This window comes from Anabrus simplex, chromosome 2 (assembly GCF_040414725.1).
Source record: "Anabrus simplex isolate iqAnaSimp1 chromosome 2, ASM4041472v1, whole genome shotgun sequence".
NCBI lineage: Eukaryota > Metazoa > Arthropoda > Insecta > Orthoptera > Tettigoniidae > Anabrus > Anabrus simplex.
The window spans coordinates 643,367,983-643,390,170 of NC_090266.1; the positions used below are offsets into that span (position 1 = coordinate 643,367,983).

Sequence of the window (22,188 nt, forward strand, 5' to 3'; positions counted from 1 at the left end):
GAACAGCTGAAGAACATAGTTCATGAACATCAGTTTCCTCTAGACTCAATATGGCACCAGTAGCATCCTCGCTGGCTTCAAAGTTAAAATCATGGATTGCAGTTGATGAGTCCTTTGCAACTGATGGCAAAGTAGTGATTTGCCAAGCATGCAGCAAACATATCGCATGTTCCATGAAATCTCAGCTTGAGCAACATGCACAAAGTGCTTTGTATAGAAAAAATCAGCAGTTACGTCTACAACAGAAACAAATCCTTTTAATACAGATGGAGCCTTCACCTTCAAGTAACCCTTTTTATAAAGACTTATGCAGTGCAATGATTGCAGCCAATATTCCATGGTATAAACTTGAAGTGCCTGAATTCACATCTTTTCTGGAAAAATACTGCAAGCAACATGTTCCTAACCAATCAACACTACGCAAGAATTATCTTCAAGTCTGCTACGACGAGGTAATGCATAACATAAGACAGCATATAGGAAATTCCTTCATATGGGTTGCTGTTGATGAAACAACAGATGCTAAGGGTAGATTTATTGCAAATCTTGTGGTGGGGAAGCTACAACCTGACAGTGCCTCAAAACCATGTTTGATCTACTGTAAAGAGCTAGACTATACAAATCATTCAAACTCAACTATTGCAAGATTTGTGAATGATGGATTAAGAGCTCTGTGGCTGACTGAGATAAAAGAGGAAAAGGTATTAGTGATGTATTCTGATGCTGCAGCATATATGCTTAAGGCTGCAACTGCTTTGAAGGTGTTTTATCCCAATTTGCTCCATTTTACATGCTTGGCTCATGGACTGCAACGTGTTGCTGAAGATATTAGAGCTATGTTTCCACAAGAGAATAGATTAATTTCAGCAACAAAAAAGGTTTTTCTAAAAGCTCCACAACGAGTGCTATCTTACAAACAGCAATTGCCAGAGATACCACTGCCGCAGGAACCAGTGTTAACGAGGTGGGGGACATGGATAGAAGCAGTTAAATTCTATAGTGAGCATCTAGATGCTATAAAGACTGTGGCAGATTCTTTTGATCCTGAAAATGCTGTATCTATTAGTGAATCACAAACTGCCTTTAGTGACTCTTAAGTGGTCTCCTCAATCACCTACATCAGAGGCAACTTCTGCTGGCTTCCAGAAACCATCAAACGTCTAGAAACATCAGGACTGCCACTGCAAGATTCTATTGCCATCATAGAGGATGCTATTGAAAAACCAAGTGCTGTGCATGGGGAAACTGGTGCAAGTGTATTGAGTAAATTGCAAAAAGTTTTGAAGAGAAATCCTGGTTATTCAACATTTCACAGTGTGTGCCGAATTCTAAATGGAGATGACGTTGATCCTCCCGAGGACATTTCTCCAGCGAAAATTCCTCTCCTAAAATTTGCCCCAGTTACATCATGTAATGTTGAAAGATCTTTCTCTGCATATAAGAATATCCTAAGTGACAAACGCCTTTCCACGACCCCAGAGAACATCGAAAAATACTTAATAGTTCACTGTGCTACAAAATTTAAGGAATAAACGTGCTTTGAGTGATGAAAATAATAAGTTTCTATTGAATATATGTGTGATATATTCATATAATATGACTCCAAAGAATATTGAAAAATACTTAATTGTTCACTGTGCTGCAAAATGTAATATAGAGCGTGTTTAGTGAGTTGTAACTGACAAAATGGTAGGTTTATATTAATTATATGATATTACATATTTTGCCCATTCTACATATTTTGCTACATATTTTTGTGCTTTTTGTTACATATTTATGTACATATTATGCCACTTGATACTACATAAAAATCTCAGCTCTAATTATCAGGTATAGAAACTTTCTATGCCCTTTTGAGGAGGACTAGAAATGTTTTGCTAACTGTAGCATGCATTCCAAACTTACAATTTATTTCACTACTCCAAGTATAACCATGATGGCAAATACAGCACATATTTAGCGAACAGTAATGTGAAAATAATGCGATGAAATGAAAACCAAGTTCTATCCCATTACAATAAAAGCCAAGATATACCCTCAAAACATTTTAGAATGTGACACAGAATAAAAATCTTCCAACCAAACTACAAATTCAATGATGCTCTTTGGAAAAGTTAGAGTTAATCTGGGAGAGCAGTGATTTCCTTGAACATCAAAAATCTCATACATATATTTCTTTTACAAAATTTTAGAGGTTTTGTATACAATATACTGTATGTATATTTAACCAGTATTAATTATGAAGTCATGCCCACTCACTTTATATGTAAAATCAGATGGCTACTTGTTCACAATCATATTAAATACTTTTACAAGGACATGTGCAAGGCCCAGTTGTCTAAAAATCAGTGATGGGATATTCGATTCATCTGATTCCTTTCACGTTACCGAATCAATACAGTGATCCGATTCACGGCACATTAGAGTCACCGTTCCTATTACATCTATGTAGTGTCTACCGATAAGACAGCAGCAACAACATTCAAAGCTTGCTGCTGCCATCTGGTCTTCATTTTATGAACTGCTTTCCTACGTGTCATCCAGCTTTCATATTCAGGTTTCTCCTGGCAGCCACCTCTTCGCATCAAATTTTTATGTTACAAAGCCGTTCCCCCACAATGACAATTCAATTAAATAAGTATATAGAATTAGATGAAAAAATATCTGTATGCACACTAATCAGTGATCTGCATTTAGAGTTGTCACCCAGGTGGGAGATTCCCTATGAATCATTTGCCTAGTCTTTTCTTAAACAATTTCAAAGAATATGGAAATTTCATTGTATTCATGGTAAGTACACAATACAAAACAAATAAGTTAAAAATGAAATGCAGGAAAAAGTAGGCAGTTGCGCGGTACTATACATGCTCATTATATTACAGTACAAAACTTATGTAGCTAATAATAATAATAATAATAATAATAATAATAATAATAATAATAATCATAATAACTCAAATTTTATACACTAACTTATGGTTTCCCTCAGTTCTCTGAAAGTCACAACTCTACTATATATACAGAATCGATGTAAAAATACCTGTGTTTGCAATAAGTAGCTCACATATTAAATATAAATCAAATAAGTTGCTTTACCTCACACCAACACAGAGAGGCTTTATGGCGACGATGGGCTTAGAGTGAAAAGGAAGCGGCCATAACCTTAATTGAGGTACAACACCAGCATTTGCCTCGTGTGAAAATAGGAAACTATGGAAAATCATCTTAACAGCTGTCGACAGTAGGATTCAAACCCACCATCCCCCGAATATAAGCTCATAGCTACGCGACCCTAACCGCATGGCCAACTCGCTCTGTCATCTTTGAAAATATCTCTCTTTCTATCAGTAGACGATTATTGAAATAGTCATGTTTTGTATAGGCTTCCCGAGATGTACAATAGCCCTGTGGTTTTTTGATTCAACATCTTTTTATTTAAGTTATTGCACCATTTGACTCACTTACCCACTCTCCACGTACACCGGTGACCTCGTGATTCGATTATTGAAGTCTTGTGCAATGATGCAACATACGAGCTGACATCTTGTAATACGAACTGAGAAAATGCTGAGCGGCTCTTCCCAATATAAAACAGACAATTTCGAGCGGTTACGAGCATGACTTATAGTCATAAGGTAGTCAAGAGTGTTGAGTTGAATTAATTATCAAATGACAACTAAATTATAATACTGATTCATTAAACTAATAAATTGAAGAACCTAATAAGCGTACCTATTTACTAGCTAGTTACTTTGGAATTACGTTTTAACTATCTTTCTTAAGATGCATATAAATCCATATATTATTTAAACCTCCCTGTAAGAAGAGGACAGTGAATGCAAATGGTTATTATTTTCAAATGAGCTTAGAGCGAGAGCCCGTCATGGCGTACGATTCTTTCAGAGTGCCATGGCTCGGTATGTTTCGCCCGCATTGGAAGTTCGGCTCCCCGCCAATGTCCAGTGAGCCGGTAATGAACCGTGTGTGTATTGTGTCTCACTGATCCGTGAGTGAGCCACTCAGCACTCTGCTGAGAGTCAACTGAATCATGTGCCGTTAGCTTGCCGTTCCTGTGAATCGATTCACTCGGGCACTTGAATGAATCAATGCACTGCTTCGAATCATACACTCGGTAGCCAACACTACTAAAATGCTCTTCATACTGAGACAATGATTTTCATATTTAATATATACATGTATATCAAAACAAATTTTATTAAGGTTATCCAAGGTCTATGAGCAGTGACCAGTACCAATTACATGAATTTGATAGTACATTTACAGATTTCTTTGGTATAAGGATAACTTTCTTGAATTCACTTGACACTTTCATCACTAAGCAATTGCCTAACTCAAGGCCTCTCAGGGTGCATGCACTAGTGCATTGCGCTGTGCATGGTGTAAAAGACGTCTTAGCTTGGTTGACCGGAGTGCAGACCCCTACTCCTCGATTTGGAGCAATAGCGCTGTCTCTATTTTTCCCCATGCCTGTCTCGCTTGCTCCGCCTGTCTCCCTCTTCCTCACTTTCTTCATAGCACTCCAAATCCGAGCCGAGTTTAGCCGAGTGGCCCGAAGACGAAGCGTTGGTCCGAGCCGAGTGGGACCGATGAACTGTGCACAGGAACTCTGTCTTAGTTTGCACGCGTGAGATTTTGGGCGTTTGAGAGGCCCTGGCCTAGCTGAACAGATCTTATCAAAACTATTTTGAACAGCTTGTCATAAGGAGAAAAGCTTAAAATTGTTCTAGCCTTCCTCTGTACAATCATACGTGGAATGGTACTGCCTTCGCATATGAATGAACAAACTTCCACCCTGTGTGCCCGTGCTAACTTCATCAATGTCCGGCTCCATGGCTAAATGGTTAGCGTGCTGGCCTTTGGTCACAGGGGTCCCGGATTAATTCCGTTGGCACGGGGGCTCTGTCTATGTGTCGTCTTCATCATAATTTCATCCTCATCACGACGCGCAGGTTGTCTGTGGGCATCAGATCAAAAAACCTGCACTTGGCGAGCCGAACATGTTCTCAGACACTCTTGGCACTAAAAGCCATATGCCATTTTTTTAAAGTCCAGCAATGTTTCATCCAGCAATAACGATGACAACACAAATTTTAAGGGGCTTCCCTTTAGTTTGGCACTCTTAGCATCTATTTCTCCTTCCTAGCTGTGGGGGATTCAAAACTGAATGAAAACTACAGATATTGTGTGCAAATGGAAAAATTTAGCATCCACAAAGCACCTTACAAAACCTCAATTATTGTCCAATACTGAATTGGATTTAGTTGAAATCCAATACTTGAACAGAATCAACAACCTGCCCTCTTGTATAATTCCTTCCATTCTTTTTAATACTGAAAGGAATACTGTTTCTATACCAGCTGACAACAGCACGAGTGAACTTTCAAATTCAAACAAAATGGTAGGGGTAAAGAGAGAGAAAACAAAGCTAAACAGATGAAACGAAACAAACACTGTAATTATAATGATACTTGTGTTAAAATTTTGAAGCTTGCAAAAAAGCTAAAGGCAGCATAACATTCTCATGTTACTCAAAGCACCTAAAGAATAAGATGACAGTTAAGAACTAATAGGGATGCCATCAGATGTTCTACATCCATTAGACAAGAGTAATGACTTCTCAACATTTAAAACCCAATATTGTACATTGTACGACACAGAATGAAGCAACGGCAACATACATGATTTTTTAGCCCCATAATCATAGGCAACAATTACATTTGGAACCAAATTATGCACTCCATTAAAAATATACAATTTCATTTCTCACAGTTAAAAAAATACTGAAATGTTCAACCTTGCAATAATACCATGACATTTATTCTTTTGAGTTATACAGATTGCAGAACATTTACTATGTGCATGTGCATGCACAAATATACTGTACATTACCAATGAGTAAATATTAGTTTTTAAAATTTGAGGGGAAATAAAAAAAATACATGACATGATGTGTACGGATTACAACTGAAATAATGTACTTGCTACATTAATGGTCAAAGGCACAGTAAGGGTAGCTGGGTAGCTGAAGGTGGTAGGATTTTGTTGTTGAATTTTGTTTTCTTGATTCAACATCAAATACATCAGAAAAAGGTGAAGAACAATTAACATCTGTTACATATCATCTGTGTAATCTTGACTTCAATAAGCAACCGAATAGCAAGTACTTACAAAGTGATCTATTAATTATTTATACATTTACAATCTGTGTCAAAAACATGAAGGGCCAAATATTTTAGATATACTATTGAAGAAAGATACATAAGCAAATGAGTGAAAATCCCAGAAATCCAGTGTACAATTAAAAAAGAAATCAAATTTGAAATCACTTTCCTTACAAAGTGAACTTTGCAACAGCTGCAACAACAGTAAGGTAGGATTATTTTCATTATAGGAGTTTGAAATTTCCCATTGCAACAGTCAAATCTGAACACATGAAAACCTACAACCTGTTGTCCAGTCATTGACCTGGTCAGGGATGGAAGGAATGAATGAAGCCTCCATCTTACAGCGAGGATAGGAATTGTGCCGGCTGCCGAGGCCTGTCACACTCCTCTGGGGCAATGATTAATGACTGACAGATGAAATGAAATGATAATGGAAAGTGTTGCTAGAATTAATGATGACAGGGAAAACCGGAGTACCCGGAGGAAAACCCGTCCCACCTCCGCTTTGTCCAGCACAAATCTCCATGGAGTGACCAGAATTTGAACCACAGAACCCTGCGGTGAGAGGCTGACGTGCTGCCACTCGAGCCACGGAGGCTTCATATCTGAACAGAGTTCACATTTATTTTCTTTTTTTCTTGAAGAAAGAACTTTCAAAAATTTTTAAATATTTTAAACAATCTTTGTGAAGATGTCTTAAAAAAAAAAAGAAAAAAAGAAAAAAAAAAAAGGCGCAGGCTGTGACAAAAGTGAAAACCCAATGTTATTGCTGTTCAGAGTTCCAAAGTGCTGGAGGCAGAAAACTTTGCAGTTTTGATACACAGGGTTTCTGGACTGGGTAATTCCAATTGACTTTAGCTTTCAAGCCAAACATGAAGAATATGGCTTTCAGCACTACGACGACTTAAAAACCAAAAATTTTAAGTCTTTCTACAAGGATTATGAGGAAATGTTACATCACTGATAAACAGGACAACATTTTCTACTAAAATGTGCTCTACGTGGGCTATGAATGTGCGTAATTTCATTCGTAGATGATAATCAAAGACATAATTTATGTTCAAAGTTGCTACTTTTGTGTCCCCCTATTGGGGTGGCATATGGTTATTAAGTTGGCAATGCAACAGAGAAAGCGTGCACCACCCCTGTAGGGGTGGCGGCATGTTTTGCTTTGTTGTTGTAGAACACTGTGTTCTGTGTTGTGAGTTGTTGGTTTATGCACCTTTCAAAGAGTTCCTTGTAATTTACAGTTTTGGGACAAGAATTTAATTCATGTTATGTGTTTCCTTGTCGAGTAAGCCATGATTACCAAGAGAGGGATAGAAGAACAACTTGAAAAGGGTTCGAGAGCTGAATCAAGTGATGCTGACATTTCGGATTTGCAATGTGATGCTACGTTTTCCGAGTTGGACTTGGACAGTAGTTTGTGTAGCGAGGACACTAGTGGAAAATCCAGTGATGCATTGTGTGATGATTCAACCATATCACCAGCCAGTGACATTTACTGGGGAACATTCTCAGGTTTGCAGAAAAACATTTTATTCACATGTAGCCCCGGTTTAAAATTTCCTCTGAGTGCTAAATCTCAACCAGTTCATTTCTATCGTGCAATATTTACTGACGATATCATCAATATGATAGTGCATGAGACCAATGAAAATGCAAGGAATGTGTTGCAAGAGAAATGTTTGAGTAGGCGGAGTAGATTCACTTAGTGGACTGATATCAATTGTGCTGACATGAAAAAGTTCTTAGGCTTATTGATGTGGATGGGCTTAGGCACAGTTTTTCTCAAACTACAAAATTATTGGTCAAGAAAGAACAGACTGTATAACAACTATGTTGGGGTCATGTAATGAAGCAGGACAAGTTCTTACCGATTTTGCATTTCTGGCATAAAATTCCACTTCTTGTTCTAAAGCTCAATAAGAATTTCAAGGAATTAAATGAGCCACAAAAAACATTAGTCATTGACGAATCTATGATCCCCATCAGGGGAAGGCTAACATTTTGCCAGTTTATTCCAAATAAGGCTCATAAATATGGGGTGAAGGTATTCAAATAATGTGATACAGACGGCTATACCTACATGACAAAAGTGTACTGCAGCAAAGGGACAACTGCTAACCCTAGACTACCACATGCTACACCTGTTGTGATGGAACTTATGGATCCTTATTTAGACAGTGGATCAACTTTGTTCGTGGACAATTTCTACACATCTGTTGATCTGCAAATAAACTCCTAGCTAGCCACACTCACCTGGTTGGTACCTTACGGAAGAATAGAGTTGGGCTTCCACCAGGTCTAAAAGAAAGTCAAGAAAGGAGAAATGGTTGCTAAGGAATCACAAAATGGTATCCTAGCACTGAAATGGATGGACAAGCAAGAGGTTTATATGCTCTCTACTAAGCACCAGTTAGAATTCGCATCTTTAGGAAAACGTGATAAGAATAACACGGAAAACTATCAAACCATCCATAGTTACCGACTATAACAAAGCAAAGCCTGGCGTCGATGTATCTGATCAGCTATCGCCCTATAATACATCTGTTCGGAAAACTGTCAGATGGTATCAAAAGGTAGCGACAGAACTACTAATTGGAACGAGCTTGATGAATTCATGGATTGCATTCAGAAACTATCAAACAGTGCCAAAGCTGCAGAAAATGTCCATCACTACCTTCAAGAAGAAATGTGCTCTTGAACTGATGTGCTTGTCGGAAGAAGTAGAAACACCTCGTCACAATCATGGTATCCATCTCCTTTTGGGGACGGAAGAGACTGAAAAGGTTGGAAATTCCACACAGAAGAGACTGAAATACTGCAGCGTATGATACAAAGAGGATAACGAAACTGGAGGTCAAGAGGCTGCAAGAAAAGCGAAGAAAGTAACAACATACTGTAAACATTGCCCGGGCAAAGCATTCTTGTGCAAACCTCACTATGAGTTGGTTCACAAGTGATGTGTATCTTGCAAAAACTGTTATGCTTTCATATCATTTATACTATGTCATAAGTTCAATGACTAGCATGACATATTGTCATCTGTGTTTTTTTGTTATTTTAACTTTCCTTAGAACAATAAAGCTCCATAGATCTAATAATAACCATTTCTGTAGTTATGTAACAATAGTATGTAAGAATAAAGCAGTAATAGACTCCAATCCACATTATTTTCCTTGCCATTAATAATTGAATTCCACTGCCTGTTGCACAATGCACAGCATGCTGAGATAGGAATGGGCACCGTGTGCACTCTGAGCGTCTTATATGAACAGGCAATGCAATACAACAGCGAATGGTAGTGCTAGTTTTGCACAACAGCCTAAAGTTGAGAGGCCTGGACACACTACCGTGTCACATCATGAGGGGTGACAGACGATATTTTGTAGGAGCGTCCGTCATCCCACAAAGTCTTCAACGTGTTAATAGGTTATCTATTCAAATCTCCAGAAGATTTCTCCGCACAACACCAACATGAAATATAACATCCCAATATGTTAGTTTTCTTTGTGTCCTGGTCACTGATGTGTTCAAAAGTATATATATATAAAAAAATATACATATATATATTTATACAAATGGAGAAACTTGATTTGCATGGAACATGTTATCGTCTGATGCATCATAAATTACAATAATTGATGAAATTTCCTTACACTGTCGTTACAAAGCTCCACAAGGATTTTATCATCATAAATACGATAAACTACTTTTTAGCAATACTGAGCAAATTAAAATCAATGTGCTACACTTGAAACAAACCACCTAAGGAATCCATCAGGCAGGCTGATTTATTTTCTCATCTGGTACCAACACAAATTTCCAACATCATGCACAAAATAGCCATTAATCAAAATGTTACAACAAAACAAGATCAACAGTCATACAATTTTTGTGGTAAGCAGAATGGAGAATACACACATCAACAAATGTCATCAAAAGTGTCGAATGTCTGTGATTTTTCTACTACATTGCAGTCAAAATCAACATTAATGATTATTCACATATTGCTCTTGGTAATCCCCGTGTAATGTATTGTATCAAATTGCAAACACGTAAGAGTTGGCTTATTTTTCTCATGAAAGAAGTGAAAGTTTAAAAATAAAATAATCATAAAATCACGCTCAAAACTTGGACGGTTATAATTAAAACCCACTTAAAACCCAGACTGGATCCAGTCATGAAAATAAGTTTGTTAACAAAATAATTTATCTGCACAATTCTGGTTAAAATTTAATAATACGGACACTGTTATTCAATGACGGGCATTCTCAGATGTCTGTGACATGAAACTGGGGGATTTCCCAAGGACTCAAAATTAATCAATCACAACATAAAATACAATGGACTTAAGTTTAAAAAAAAAAAAAATCAGCAAACATCTTTTGTGAGCTTCAGGTAATCTATTACATGGATCAAAATAAATGTGTATGTTCTAATAAAATCCTGGTTGCTTTGAAACATGTTCGGTACAACAAGTCATCAATAATAATCCTAATAGTGAAATCTTAGAAAGTACAACATTAAACTGAAAGTGAAAATTATTTATATTTGTTCTTAATATATTCGAGGTAAGGAAACAGCACTTATTCTTTACCAGAGTTCACCATCTTTCTCTTTAGAAGGGACTTCAATGACACGAGGTTTATCAATGATTCTAGCAGTGCGACTACCCTTTTCAACTATACCAATAATCCACGCCTGGTATCCTTCTTGCTTCTCAATATCTTTACAGTATGCTGCAGCCTGTTCCCTTGGTAAGCAGATAAGCAGTCCACCTGCAAGAAAAAATTCCTTTCTTAATTAAGGAGCAGAATCACTACCTACAAAAAAGAGTTGATTAATTGATCAATAAAAGCATACTTTAATAGAGCCACTGTCCGATTACTTCACTAAAATTATAAATAAATACTACACATATTAGGACAAGTCAGAGTGGGAAGAGTGAACAGTTAAGGACATGGTAAAGCCTATCATACAAATTAATTTTAATTGCAGTCATTCCTACTGTAATGGTTATAGCATCTGCCAGGCCAACTTGCTATGGGTGGGGAAATGACCACACGATTAATCTAGAGTATTCCATCTCGCGAGATTCCTGGACACATCCAGCATCCGGACTGTTCTGGAAGGACTAGCGCAGATATATAAGGGAGGAGTGACTTGCTTGAGGGGCAGTTGGTGTGGTTCAGTCGTGAGCGACTGCCAGTGCTGTGAAGTGTGTGAACTGCCGTGATTGTCGGACTAGCGTGCTACAGTGCGGACTGATGGTGAACAGAGAACGTGTAGCCGTGCGACGTGGGACCTTGTGTGAATGTAAAACTGTGTAGTGCAAGAACAATTGAGAAACTAAGGGAGAAAGAGAGCGCGCGAACTGTATAAGTGTGTGTTATGAGAGAAAGTCATGTGTAGCCCTGTGCAGGTTAGTGCTTAGCTAATAAATCCTAGAAACAGGACGCTATCAGGTTCAGTACTCATTTATTTACCCAGCCAACATGTAACACTACGTATCAGCATCAACAGACTTAATCAAATATTGGTCAGTATAACATCATACCTGCCAACTTTCAGAAACAAAAAATAGGAAGATTTTTTAATTTTTGGATTTCATCATATATATTCCACCACAGTCTACATGAAAAAAATTCAGGACAAAAGGCATACATACCTACAGTTACAGTGCGAACTGACCATTAAATTTAAAATCTTAAACTAAGAAAACATAAAAATGGTTACAAGAAAATGTACCTAATCACTTTCATTTATGACACTTACATACGAATAATATTTATGTCACACCGACACACACAACAAAATGCAAAATACCGTATTTTCTCGCGTAATTAACACACCTTTTTGACGAAAAATACAGGCGAAAACTTCGGATGCGTAAATTACTCAAGGAATTCAGATATTTACATTTAAAAGATACAACAAATATAATATAAACACAATTGGTTCAACTCATTTTCGGTTATTGTCACTTGGCGTAAAATTCCGGCGTGAGATTTTTTTCTAAAAAGTCAAATAGGGTACATCAGGTAAGTTAGACACGTGGGTTTGAAGTACCGACACTAGAAAATATTCTTCTCATTACGAGCCGACAATATGATGTGAATGACATACAGGCAAAAAAAAAAAAAAAAAAAAAAAGAAAACTGTCCAATAAGAGAAGGGCCAGGCATCGAAGGAGGGACTCTGCTACATTACCCCAAACCGCTCGTATCCAATCTTGTACGAGTGACGTGTCCATCCACCCTTTTTCTTGAACATGAACGTGGATCACTCGCGGGAATTTTGCTTTAGGCATTGTTTTTCGTTTTAGAACAATGTAAGGTGCAAGCTTTCTGCCATCAGCTGTTACAGAAAGCATTGCAGTACCGGTACATCGTTGTTTTTTGCTTCCGGTAGCGCGTACGATAACACTATGTTCCTTTCTTATCGATTGTTCGACTTTGTGGCATATGGAAACTGACTGGCGTCGCACCTGCGGTTCCTATAAGGGAGATCAAATATTCCTTCACTTTACGCTTCTCAATTACAAAGCGATGAAAATGGTTAGTCATTTTTTTGGCATTATGTTGTTCTTCATCGAAGAGAAAGTCCATTTCTCTTCATAAAATTAATCAAGCCTTGGCTAACTTTCAAATCCGAGACACTGATTCCATGTGGCTCGACTATTTCTCATTCTTTAAAATACAGCATTTCGTGAGAAACGGCTTATCCAACATTGCGAAACAAAATCATACATTTAAGCAAATAATCCTCCACTTGCGGAAACTTGCCGCTTTTTGGTCCGTGAAATGCTTTGCGAGACTTATTGGCCACTTGAAGTGCAGTTCTGTTACCGCGGTAGCACACGTTCCACTGAATACTTGCTGCCCGCTGCTCTATTCCCGTATGTCGGCGTAACTAATTACCGCGAGTTTGTATGATGCTGTATTACTTCAATACTGTGGACTGACAAACAATTTTGAGATCACAGAATGTCCCGTACCCGAAACACTCGTAAACTAGTGCAGTGGGATTTCCTGACGGCTAATAAAAAACACCACGTTGCCCTGTTGCCCTTTCAGTACTATCCTAGACAATATTTCTTTTCGTTCATTTTTTTGCACAAAAGTTTTTTTTATTTTTCCTTTTCTTCTCATCTTTTCCATAAAGAATGGCTAAAGAGTGCAAGTGTAGGAACTGTGGGTGTGGTGAGGCATTGAGGGGAATGAGGGAGGAGTTGGAGAGTTTGAGGGGGATAATTAGGATTCTCACAGAAGACAATGTACAGGTTACAGCAGGTGTAAAAGAGGGATGGGAAGGAAAGGGGGGAACTGCAGAAGACAGATGGCCTAATGTTCTAAGGGGAAGGAAACTGCATGCTAAGGACTCTATTCAGGATCAGAATTCAGGACAGGTGTCCGTGAGAAATCGGTACGAGCCACTCCGGATAGAGCAACAGAGGGAAGATGAGGAACAGAGAAATGTTGCTAAGATATGTGGAAGTAGGAGGAAGGGAAAAGGTAGGAAAGGGAAATGTAGAGTAGAGGATAGGAAAAGACAGGTGGAACAGGGTTAAGGGAGGGAGAATAGGGAAGAGGAAGTAGCTTCTGCAGCTATCAGGAAAGATATGGCTGACCAGGAAGGGAGGGGATCAAAGGAGGTGGGTGGGGTAAGGTTCTGGTCATGGAGGATTCCATCGTTAGACACGTGGGGAAAGTGGGTGGAGGAAAGGGAACCAGGGTAGAGTGATATCCAGGAATTAGGTTGAGGCAGATGCTGAGAAAAGTAGAAGAGAAGGAGGGGAAGGAAAAGGTGGTAGTGTTTCACGTTGGTACCAACAACGTAAGGCAAGCTAACAAACACCAGCATAGTTGGGGATGTGTAGGATCTGGTAAATGCAGCACGGGAAGTTTAAGAAAGCGGAGATTGGTATCAGTGAAATACTGTGTAGGAGGGATACTGACTGGAGGGCGATTGGGGATTTAAATGAGACCATGAAGTGGCTATGTGGGAAACTGGGAGTGAAATTTCTAGACCCAAATGGGTGGGTAGGAGATAGGGATCTGCGCTCAGATGGCCTTCACTTAAACCGCAGTGGTACATATAAGTTAGGAAATTTGTTTAGAAGGGTAATAGGGAGGTACATTCTGGGAAACGGGGTTGTCTAGGGAGTGGTGATGAGGGTACAGAGATCTGGAAGTCAAGTAGGGATGACATAAAATGTTAGTGTTGAACTGTTGAAGTATTGTAAAAAAGGAATAGAATTAAGTAATGTATTAGAGATATATTTATCAGATATTGTAATAGGAGTTGAATCATGGCTGAGAAATGATATAATGGATGCAGAAATTTTCTCACGGAACTGGAGTGTTTATCGTAGAGATAGGATAGGAATGGTGGGAGGGGGAGTATTCATTCTGGTGAAAGAAGAATTTGTAAGCTACGACAAAGTTAAAGATGAGAAACATGAAATTCTAGGTGTAAGGCTCATTTTTAAAGATAATAGGCAACATGATGTCTTTGGAGTGTACAGACCGGGAAAGGGTAGTGATGACACGGATTCAGAATTATTTGATAAGATAATCAGCTATGTGGGAAAGGAACGTGATTGTAGCGGGAGATCTTAATTTACCAAATGTCAATTGGGAAGGAAATGTGAACGACAGGAAGCATGACCAACAAATGGCAAATAAGCTAACATGGGAAGGACAGCTGATTCAGAAAGTGATGGAATCAACTACAGGGAAAAATATCCTGGACGTGGTGCTGTTAAAACCAGATGAGCTCTATAGAGAAACCGAAGTAATAGATGGCATTAGTGATCACAAAGCTGTTTTTGTCATAGTTAAAAATAAATATGAAAGAAAGGAAGGTTTTAAAAGTAAGACTATTAGGCAGTACCATACGGCTGATAAAGCAGGCATAAGGCAGTTTAAAAAAAGTAATTATGATCGGTGGAAAACGGTAAGTAACAATGTAAACAGACTCTGGGATGGGTTTAAAGAAATTGTTGAGGAATGTGAAAACAGGTTTGTACCTTTAAAGGTGGTAAGGAATGATAAAGACCCACCTTATCATAATAGAGAAATAAAGAGACTAAGAAGGTGGTGCAGAATGGATAGAAACAGAGTTAGAAATGGCTGTGGAAGTAAGGAGAAATTGTAGGAACTTACTAGGAAATTGAATCTTGCAAAGAAGGCAGCTAAGGATAACAATATGGCAAGCATAATTGGCAGTCATACAAATTTTAATGAAATATGGAAGGGTATGTATAGGTACTTTAAGGCAGAAAAAGGTTCTAAGGAAGACATTCCAGGAATAATTAATGAACAAGGAGAGTGTGTATGTGAGGATCTTCAAAAGGCAGAAGTATTCAGTCAGCAGTATGTAAAGATTGTTCATTACAAGGAAAATGTCCAGATAAAGGAGGTGACTAATGCTAAACATATGATAACAATGATATTTACAATAAGATACAAAAGTTGAAAACTAGAAATGCGGCTGGAATTGATAAGATTTCTGGGGATATACTAAAGACAATGGGTTGGGATATAGTACCATATCTGAAGTACATATTTCGTTATTGTTTGGTTGAAGGAGCTATACCAAATGAATGGAGAGTTGCTATAGTAGCCCCTGTGTATAAAGGAAGGGGTGATAGACATAAAGCTGAAAATTACAGGCCAGTCAGTTTGACATGTGTTGCATGAAAGCTTTGGGAAGGCATTCTTTCTGATTATATGTTAGACATGTTTGCAAAATTAATAACTGGTTTGATAGAAGGCAATTCGGTTTTAGGAAAGTTTATTCCACTGAAGCTCAACTTGTAGGATTCCAGCAAGATATAGCAGATATTCTGGATTCTGGAGGTCAAATGGACTGTATCGCGATTGACCTGTCTAAAGCATTTGATAGGGTGCATCATGGGGGACTACTGGCAAAAATGAGTGCAACTGGACTAGACAAAAAGTGACTGAATGGGTTGCTATATGTCTAGAAAATAGATCTCAGAGAATTAGAGTAGGTGAAGCGTTATCAGACCCTGTAATAATTAAGAGGGGAATTCCTCAAAGCAGTATTATTGGACCTTTATGTTTCCTATAAATGATGAGTAAAGGAGTGGAATCAGAGGTAAGGCTTTTTGCGGAATATGTTATTCTCTATAGAGTAATAAATAAGTTACAAGGTTGTGAGCAACTGCAAAATGACCTTGATAATGTTGTGACATGGACAGCAGGCAATGGTATGTTGATGAAGGGGGTTAAAAGTCAGGTTGTGAGTTTGACAAATAGGAAAAGTCCTCTCAGTTTTAATTACTGCATTGATGGGGTGAACGTTCCTTTTGGGGATCATTGTAAGTATCTGGGTGTTAATATAAGGAAATATCTTCATTGGGGTAATCACATAAATGGGATTGTAAATAAAGGATACAGATCTCTGCACATGGTTATGAGGGTGTTTAGGGGTTGTAGTAAGGATGTAAAGAGAGGGCTTATAAGTCTCTGGTAAGACCCCAACTAGAGTATGGTTCCAGTGTATGGGACCCTCACCAGGATTACTTGATTCAAGAACTGGAAAAAATCCAAAGAAAAGCAGCTCGATTTGTTCTGGGTGATTTCCGACAAAAGAGGAGCGTTACAAAAATGTTGCAAAGCTTGGGCTGGGAAGAACTGGGAGAAAGGAGACGAGCTGCTCGACTGAGTGGTATGTTCCGAGCTGTCAGCGGAGAAATGGCGTGGAATGACATTAGTAGACGAATAAGTAGGAAAGATCACAATATGAAGATAAAGTTGGAGTACAAGAGGAAAAATTGGGCAAATATTCATTTAAAGGAAGGGGAGTTATGGATTGGAATAACTTACCAAGGAAGATGTTCAATAAATTTCCAATGTCATTGAAATCATTTAAGAAAAGGCTAGGAAAACAACAGATAGGGAATGTGCCACCTGGGCGACTGCCCTAAATGCAGATCAGTATTGACTGACCGATTGATTGATTCACTGGCGTAGCCAAGGGGGAGGGGTGGGGCTGCCCCCCCCCACCCAAATGTTTCTTGAAACTAGGCTGTTGTTTTAAGTACGGTACGAACAACTTAAAAACTTACGCCAAAATGTTAAATTAATGTAGCGACAAACAATCTACTAGCAAGGCTCTATAGGGCCATACATAATTCTCCATATTTGTACGGCTTGAATGAAAGGAAAACGCTTAGGATTGTGATGTAGGAGATATTTCCCTGTAGAGGCCTCACTATTGGGAAATGTAACTATGTGTTGACAAATGTCAAGACATGAGGAAAGGGGCAATTAGCAAGGGATTGCTCAGTAGGGGGCCGGAACGTAATCGAGATAACGGGGGCCACGACCAGAAACAGTTGCAAGCTTACAACATCGTGCCATCTTTTGCACATCAGTTCCCGGAAACAACAAAGTCCTAGTGATCCTCGGGTTGTTCCGTGATTGAGAGATGTGCTGTGTTTAAGTTGCAGCTTTGGGAAGATTGTGACAGGATTGTGAGCTGCACTTAGTTCCTCATTTTTTGCCACATTAGCAACCTTTTTTGAAGGGGGACCGTTTTGTCACTGAGAAGCCAGAATTATGTGCATCCTTGGTAAGTTATGAAAAAGTTTTTCTTTAAATTCTAACAGTAGCAAGACAATCGCGGATGCGTGCTTAAGTTCGATAGGCAGGCCTATATATTTTGTCAAATGCCCGGGAACTGATTGGAACCTCAAATGGCACCATCAAAATTATTTTGTAATTGGCGGGCGTGATAACTCAGTTTCTATGGTTCTATCTTCTCATCAGGACGGCCCAGGCTTGAATCGTACTCGATGCATGAAACATTTTTAAAATGGGAAGTCACGTTCTATGGAAACGGATTCTATTTAAAACACTAGATCCCGTCCCTTACATTTCTTTATACATTTCAGCCATAACTGCATCATTTATGGTGGTGTATTTTGAGTATCCAACCATGTTTCGGGCTTACCTTGTATCATAAATGGTGAGTGGATGCAGTGGCGTACCCATAAAATAATTTCAGTGGGTGGTGTAAGTCCAGGCCAGTAGCGTGGATACAACTTTTCCTAGGAAGGGGTTGTGAAAAGATTTTAAAATTTTTATTTAGAATTTGCTTCACGTCGCACCGTAGGTCTTATGGCGAAGATGGAAAAGGAAAGGGCTAAGAGTGGGAAGGAAGTGGCCGTGGCCTTAAATAAGGTACAACCCCAGCATTTGCCTGGTGTGAAAATGGGAAACCACGGAAAACCATCTTTAGGGCTGCCGACTGTGGGGTTTGAACCCACTATCTCCCAGATGCAAACACACAGCTGTGTGCCCCTAACCGCAAGGCCAACTCGCCCGGTGGATATGAAAAGAAACCCGGTCCCACCGAGTGCGGTGACGGGTCTTCAGTAGATGTTGATGGTTTAGATTGTTACCATGTACAATCATAGCTTCCGTACTCTTAACATAAACTGGCTGCATTATTGAAACTGTTCGTAAAATTGGTAATATCGTTCTTCGTTTGTGAGGAAGTAGTATCTTCATTTAATTTGTCTTCTTATAAAAAGGAACCACTTTGGTACTACACCCCGTGAAGGTGACTACCTTCCAGGTCGTAGATATTTCGATTACGGGAGACTTAAGGCCAACTCTATTGCACCCACAAACAAGGCTGTATCTTCCCCATCCCATGTCTTTCTTAACTCTGTCAGTGCCGGGAATCGAATGCAGGATGCCTTAAGACAAATTCTAAAGTAAGGAGTCCTAAAAGTAACCAGCCGGCCCCGCGGTGTAGGGGGTAGCGTGCCTGCCTCTTACCCGAGTTCGATTCCAGGCCCGGTCAGATATATTTGCCTGGATCTGAGATGTGGTTCGAGGTACACTCAGCCCATGTGTTTAAAATTTAGGAGCTATCTAACGGTGCGATGACGGCCCCGGTCTAGAAAGCCAAGAATAACGGCGGAGAGAATTCGTTGTGCCGACCACACGACACCTCGTAATCTGCAGGCCTCTGGGCTGAACAGCGGTCGCTTGGTAGGCGATGGCCCTTCAGGGCTGTTACGCCATGGAGTTTGGTTTGGAAAAGTGAACAGAGAAGGAAGCGACACCTCTGCAAGGCTCTTTAGCTTCCAGCTAGTTCTCCTGTCCTGCCTCGGGCATTTAGGACAGTTGGAAAACACACGCCTTAATAAATGCTCCTCATAAAAATACTAACTGCATCTATTTATAAGAATAATCAACAAAGTCTCCTTTTCATGTGGCTCAGTTTGTTGAGTCGCTGTCCTTCTGAGGCCGAGTTCGCGGGTTCCAATCCCGGCTTGGGTCGGTGGCCCTTAAAATGGTGTTGAATTGGCAACAGTTCCGTGTCGTTGGTTTCTGGCACATGAATAAAAATTATACATACGAATATTAGCGTCAAAAAACTGTAACTTGATACTACGGTACTATATACAGTATCCCAGGCTTGCGAGGGAAAGTAATGAACAATTTGCTTTACGTCGCACCGACACAGATAGGTCTTATGGCGATGGTGGGATAGGAAAGGCCTAGGAGTGGGAAGGAAGCAGCCATGGCCTTAATAATAATAATAATAATAATAATAATAATTATTATTATTTTTTTGCTAGTTGCTTTACGTCGCACCGACACAGATAGGTCTTATGGCGACGATGGGACAGGAAAGGGCTAGGAGTGGGAAGGAAGCGGCCATGGCCTTAATTAAGGTACAGCCCCAGCATTTGCCTGGTGTGAAAATGGGAAACCATGGGAAACCATTTTTCAGAGCCGCCGACAGTGGGGTTCGAAATCCACTATCTCCCGGATGCAAGCTCACAGCTGCGTGGCCCTAACCGAGAGGGAAACTAATAGGACAAGGCAAACCCTAACTAGCATATGTTGTGACGTGTATTTTTCTTTACCAACTAACAAAATGTCTATACCCATACGCTTTACATTCTATATTTATGTATTTATTTATTTATTTATTAGTGCCTTCTGTACAGTGGCAAAGTTAGGGCTCTAGGCCCCTTCGTACATTTAACCACATACTAATCAGAATCTTAAATAAAATACTGAGATACTTAAAATAGTTAAAACTACATAAATTTATACAATCGAAAATAATACTAACTAAATTAATGTTAAAACTAATTAATATTAAAAACTCTTAAAAATGACATCCTCCGGCACGCACACATTCACACTTCAAGTAAAACACTTTCAAGATTAAAATTATTGTGTCCACCTTTTCAATACAATTATATATTTTTAGTGATTAAATTCTAACATGAATTAAAAACACCAGTTGGGGACATGTTTCACCCTAGTTATGGGCATCTTCAGCCTAATACTAAATCTTAAGGTCAAGAATTAAAACTATATACTTCAACCATTCAGTCAGCTAACCTCAGCTGGTAGTCTCGGCAGGTGACCTTAAATCGTGATTTAAAAATAAGCTAGATTCTCTGACCTGAGCTAGCAGGGTATTCCATAATCTGGCGACAGTCACCACAAATGATCTATTAATTTTATTTATGCAGTGCAGTGGAATAGAAAGAATGAATCTAGACCGTGTATTTAAGTTGTGAAGTGATGATAAAAAGATGAATTTAGAAGAAATATACAGTGACTGACTTTCAGCTACCACTCTAAACACCATCGTTAAAGTGTGTACCTGCCGACATTTATCAGACATCAGCCATGAGACAGCCTGTTAGTATGGGGTGATATGAACATCGTACCCGATATTGTAAATAAATCGCAGGCAGGAATTCAGTGCTCGTTGAATTTTAAGTGTTTCTTCTCTCGTCATGTCAACTAAAACAACATCACAATAATCAAGAATGGGGAGAATGGGTGTCTATATTAGGCTGGCCTGTAGCTCAAATGGAAATACATCCCTCTGCCGTTTAAGAGGGTGAAGAACTCCCCAAAATCTTTTTTACGTATTTTTTTCGTGTGATCAGACCAATCAACTGTTTCATTCATCATTATGCCAAGATTTTTACCCGTTTTACTTTAGGAAATAATGTTACCATTCAGTAGGATAGGCGGGATTGCAACATTGTTTGAGCAGCTCAGTAATTTTCGTGATCCAATTATAATTGCCCGAGATTTTGTGTAGTTTAGTATAAGAGCATTTCGTTGTGCATATACACTGAGTCGTCGGAGGTCATTGTTAATATCTTGTCTTGCAGCGTCGATATATTTGAAGATCATCAGCACAGAGGTGGTGTGTGTTATTTCCTGTCACAGATGGTATCTCACTGATATAAATACAGAAAATTAGGGGCCCTGGAATACTGCCCTGTGGGGCAACACTAAATTTCATTTTCCATTTAGAGGCCTTGTCGTTTGCTGTTACATGCTGTTGACAGTTACTCAAATAAGAACTAAAAACCTTAAGCGCAGCCAGGTCGAAATTTAGCAGTTTCATTTTCTGTATCACAGTCGGAATTACTATAGTGTCAAAGGTGCTACTGAAGTCAAAAAGGATAAGTGCTGTCACAGTACTGTGACCCTTCTTAAATCCTGATTGCTAAGGGTCCAAAAGAGCATTTTTATTTAGGTATTCCAGAACTTGCTCGTATAATAAACGTTCAAAGGCTTTAGAAAGCGCAGGGAGTATGGACATAGGACGATAGTCAGAGGGTGATTGTGGGTCTAAACTCTTAGGTACCGGTATACTATTGGCCGTTTTCCAGACAGGAGGGAAAGTTCCGTTTAGTAAACAGTAGTTCAGTATGTGCGTCAGTATAGGCAGGACAGCACCCATAATGTTATGTATAAAAGTAATAGGAATATCATCTACACCTTTAGTCTTTGATTTAATCGAGTACAAAGCCTTTTTAACCTGATTTTCTGTGACAGTGTGAAATGTGAATGGTGGATTGGCTGGAGGGGAGGGCGGTGAGTCGGTGCAGTTAATTGGGGTAGGTTGAATATTTATTCTACTAAAGTAATCGTTCATCGTCAAGTGGAATGTCAGGAGTTGTCTG

At 39.1% G+C, this 22,188-nt stretch overlaps 1 pseudogene; it reads right to left on the reverse strand.

The window, feature by feature from the left end:
- Nucleotides 1-10,554: 10,554 nt before the first annotated feature.
- The window catches only part of LOC136862987 (inactive selenide, water dikinase-like protein), a 285,058-nt pseudogene continuing 273,424 nt past the window's right edge, over nucleotides 10,555-22,188 (reverse strand).